Here is a 4792-nt window from a genome sequence, read left to right as displayed (position 1 = left end):
GTGACTGAAGCCAAGGTAAGTGACTGACTTTGCTTACAATGAATAAGTGTAGTTTGCGCCGCATACGATTGCTTTTTGAGTCCTCATTTTGAATATATATGGTGTCGTTGCACGAGTGACTCTCATCGTTATGACCTCCTAGAGCTGATCCAAATCTTAGGAGCGCTTAATAAGTCCCTTTGGGTTACAAGTCAGATCGTGAAAGGCCTCGGATCGCCCAAGTGTCATATCATATATGTACAACCAACCTTCTAGACACTGTCCCATTCTGAAACCCCTGTTCATTCATACACAAAACCGGATAACCCTTAATTACTCTTGCTGCTACAGACAACTGAACACAGCATTCAATATTTGACGAGCGATTCAATCCGTGAGATTATCTCATTCAACCTAGTTCCAATGATATAGTTCCCGAATGTGTCATGCAAATATGAAGAAAATAGTTTTGTTCTGTATGTCCTGTTAACCTGTGTACAATTGTAATTGATGATAAACATAACACACGTCCAAGCTACATATACGATCCGAGTGTGTACCATCCCTGCCGCTTTAAGGGCTACTCTGGTTCAAACCTACATCAAGATATATGCCACGGCACTTTAACACATTTAAACTCACCTGCCATTCAACAACTTAAAATGTCAACAAAGACAGCCAAAGTATAAGTTCTGTGATGTTTTTCATATGGCCTATGAGTGAGTGAGTTATTTCAACCATACCATACAGCGACGAGAACAAGTTGATATATATGCAAGTGAGTCATGAATGCAAATTTGTATTTAAAAAACAAGTTTGTCAAACATATATATCGGCATAAGAATATTATTTACTACTGTTTAGGTATGGCCTATGAAGTGTTCACATCTTTATACAACTCACTTGTGCAACTTATATTGACGTATGGCGTACGGGCAGAAAGCAATGAGTACAGTTCACAATAAACCCTGACGTGTTTTCCTGGCAACCTGTGGGAATACATCAAATATCGCAACGAGAGGAGAAAAGGGCTGGACCTAGTGTGTCACAAAACAGGACAAGACTATATCACAGATCAGCTAATAAATTATAATCCCATCATTTTACATGGGTGGCCTTCTCAACGAAAGCGGTCATCGGAGAACAGAGTAGAGAAACAGAACTAAATCGCTACAATGTTGGCGAGGTTCTTAACTCGCCCTGAGAGATTAAGAACATAATTCACAAGTTAAAGGTGATGAAGTTATTCGTCTTAGATGAATGGACAAGATCTGTGCCCTGGAATGTAATGGATGTGGTCTAAATCGACGGGCATGTTTCTCTTAGTGTTTTGGTGAGCGACAGTCAACAATAACCACTCGAGCTGCATGTGTATCCAGTAGTAAGTAACAACAGTTACATTTTACGGACTACTTTAATTTAGTTTGTTTAGAAACCTAAAAATGACGGCGGCCTGTAAATATACAAGTCTAAGCCAGACAATCCGGTGACTGACATCATGAACATCGATACACGCAATTGGGATCGATGAGTGGCATCAACCAAGTCAGCTACTTCCACTTTTTACAGGTGATCTCGTTCAGACCGGCGGTCGGGTAGTCTGTGGTTAAGCGTTCGCTCCTCACGCCGAAGACCCGGGTTCGATTCCCGACATGGGTACAATGTGTGAAGCCCATGTGTGGTGTCCCCCTCCGTGATATTGCTGGAATATTGCTAAAAGCGGCGTAAAGCCCTGCTTACTCACTCACTCACTCGTTCAGACCTCTGAATTAAGCAATCCCATCGAAATCGGGAAGCATCGAGGTATTGCTAAAACGCTACCGTACATAGGTTTATTCCCAAGAGATATACATGTTCATGTCTTGCATCTAACATGTGAGATAGTATCTCATGATCACAATCTGGCACGATGTTCATTTTTCAGATCATCATTTATTTTTCCATGCAGGCAGCTAAAGTACTGTAAGTCCCCATGGTCCCTAGTAAGGTGTTCTACCTTCAGCTGCTGGCGATCTACAGCCCGTTTTTATACTGTGATGTTATGTTTAGTGCTATCAATTTTATGATTCAATACTAGTCTTAAGTCTACTTCTGTGATAAGTCTAGTTAATTTACTGTCCTTACTGTATTGTGTTTAACCATTTATAGTCACGATATGGCTGAAATATTGCCGATGTGACTTCAATTTTAAATCACTCACTCACTCACTCGTCATTTATTTGATCCTTTGTTTACAGCTTTACGTTAGTCAGCTTACAAAGAGACGTAACGTATACATTATATTGCCATTACACTAACGGTGAAAAAGATTGACCCATTGCAAAGAGTCAAAGCGTATATAATGCTCATTAGTATTGGAGCATCACTGCTAATGCCGGACATACAACAACAATACAGTCCTGCCCAAAAATGACATCTGTTTCCTCTATTCATACATAATTAAAATTACAACCGATTAAATCTGTTTCATATACATGTCCATGATGAAATGGCCCAATAAAGACACAATCACGCTAAACGTGAAATGTCTGAATCATCGTTTTTATTACGGTCATATATTTCCATGATGTGTTCAGTGACTTGATTAATAATCAATAACAAATGTGTCACATGCCTATGGCTTGATTTATTATAGAGATTAGACTTATGACACAGTTCATATTGTCATTACACTCGTACCCATTCAAACTTGCCCTTACGCATCAATTTACATTTGATATTGGTTAGAGTGACAGTTTCTGCCTGCACATGTGCTCTCATGTTTCTTATTTTTCATTAATTTCCTTACAAAATACATTTAGCATTCAAACTTAAAAAAACGCATAACACCATGCTTTATTACATGTATAGGATACTTCTGACAAGAAAAACTCATTTTGCCATTACCCAAAATACAGCCGAAATACATCTACTTTTATTTATGCTATTCTTCATTATAAAATCACCCATGTTTCCCCACTTCTCAATTCAAAATGTGAAACCAAAGGAAAATTCTGGAATGTCTAAAACATGACGGAGATTGTACGTGCATGTTTTAGTGTTTTATGAATATATATTCACAAGTATACATTACACACTATACATATAATGTTCACTTGGGTTCCACACATTTCGTTCCAGATGGGACACTGTCATAAAATACAAGGACGGATACCATTTATATTATTCGTAAAGAGAATCCTCGTCAACATGAAATATTCTGCAGTCAAATAGCAGTTTAAATGACCCAATGCAATCACGGCGGATGTTGCCGACCATCTTTTCTACTAAATCGCGTTATGCTAAATCATAACATCACATTTGACTTTTGGACACGCTGTGCATTGCACGCCGATGTTTATTTACGCAGCTACCAAAGCCCGACACGTAAAACCAGACATAACAACTTGTTTTGAGTAAAACTCATCAAATCCTACAGGTAAAATCAGACGATTTACAGTAAATAATGTGGTGTGTGTGCGAGAGAGGGAGGGGGATGTAGAATCTATCCTTACATGTAATACATTTATCTCATTGTCTAAACTGACACATGTTTACGTTCATTTTGTCATACTACCGAGATAACATATGTGCTGCGCATATATATATATATATATATATATATATATATATATATATGTACGGACCAGTTATATAAAACATACGGACTGTCAGTTATATAAAACGTGACATTATATAATTTTATTTTTTTAATGCACCCATTTCGCATTATATCAGGAAGTGTATTCCTTCAACACATGTGAGTTGTCTACTCCACAATGTAACCAAAGGATGCGGCAGCAGAACGTGTTCCGTATGAAATACGTGGCTATGCTAATGTTTCATCTGTGCATAATGTCAGAGGCATGTGATGATGAAGTGACCAAACTTTCCAATTACTAACAAGTTGTATGGAAAATAACTGGTTTGTTGGTGAACACACAGACACACCATTGAAAATGGTATCCAATAATTTATAAATAAATGTTCTGGTAAATTGCAACTTTATGCTGGTATGGTTCTATGGTTTAACTAGTTAAACTAATGTAAGTATGTTGATGATTCATTCTTGATTGAACAATACATAATGAAATGTGGTGTGTGTTAGGGACACAATACCGATGCAAACAAATGACACACTGTACTGGCTGTCGCCAATCGTAAACGTCAAATAATTACTTGTCTCTTTAACTGCAAACTGAAAATTCAAGTGGGCTTGCATGACTGTATTTACACGTAACTATAAGAACTTTGCATGAATGACCTTAGTTGTGGTCTCTCCAAAGTGTGCTCACAGGATTTTGATCCGATCTTATACATAGCCGCCACACTAGCCATATTTCGAAACTCAAAAATTGTTATAATAATTTTTCTTCGACCTCAATTTTTGAGAACGCGTGTAACACGCATGTGACACGGGTGCCCAACGGGTTACACAGGCAACATTTGCATTCTATTTTAAGCAAAATGTATCTCATCTGTGTGAGATGTATATGCAATCCATACAATAATTTAATATTCATTCATAAATGTATTGATGGGTGTGGGGCATTGACCCTCTATTCGTAGTGAATTGTGGGAAAATGTCAGTGTATGGAGGTGTCCAACCTCTGTGACATTCTGAATGACAAGGTATTGAATTAAAAAGATATGGTTTGTTAATTTCATTGACTAGCAAATAGGTTATCACATAATGAAATGATAAAATATTTTCGTGGGATCGTACCGACGTTTATGTTCATAAAGAAAGAACGAGGGTATTTCGACGAAGAGCCAACGCGCAAATACAACCAACTACACCTGTATCAAATGAAACAGGCGGTTGAATGTGCAG

Source organism: Haliotis rufescens, unplaced genomic scaffold (assembly GCF_023055435.1).
Source record: "Haliotis rufescens isolate VD_foot unplaced genomic scaffold, xgHalRufe1.0.p SCAF_5, whole genome shotgun sequence".
NCBI classification, from domain to species: Eukaryota; Metazoa; Mollusca; class Gastropoda; order Lepetellida; family Haliotidae; genus Haliotis; species Haliotis rufescens.
The sequence above is the reverse complement of the archived record's forward strand: the minus strand, read 5'-3'. Positions refer to the sequence as shown.